This window comes from Penaeus monodon, chromosome 27, assembly GCF_015228065.2.
Source record: "Penaeus monodon isolate SGIC_2016 chromosome 27, NSTDA_Pmon_1, whole genome shotgun sequence".
In the NCBI taxonomy this organism is placed as follows: domain Eukaryota; kingdom Metazoa; phylum Arthropoda; class Malacostraca; order Decapoda; family Penaeidae; genus Penaeus; species Penaeus monodon.
In genome coordinates this window covers 21,102,192-21,102,493 of record NC_051412.1, presented here as the reverse complement: position 1 = coordinate 21,102,493, position 302 = coordinate 21,102,192, and positions in this window count along the sequence as shown.

Below are 302 nucleotides of genomic sequence, written 5' to 3'. Positions count from 1 at the left end.
GTATTTGAATTCAAGGTTTAAAACCAATTTTACATGAGGGTCATAGTTTCACTGATAATGTGTGATCACACATCCGTAATATGTACATGCAGTGTACCTGACACTATTTTATTACTTCATTAATTATATGGATTTTTGTTTATTATAAATATTCAATGATGATAGCACAAGTTATATCATGTATGAATTAGAAAGAAAGGAGTAATTACCAGTTAATTTTATTCATATTTGGTATAAAATTTTGAGGTGAAATAACCCTTGGTATAATTTTCTATCATTGTTGGTCTGCTTATTTCACTGTA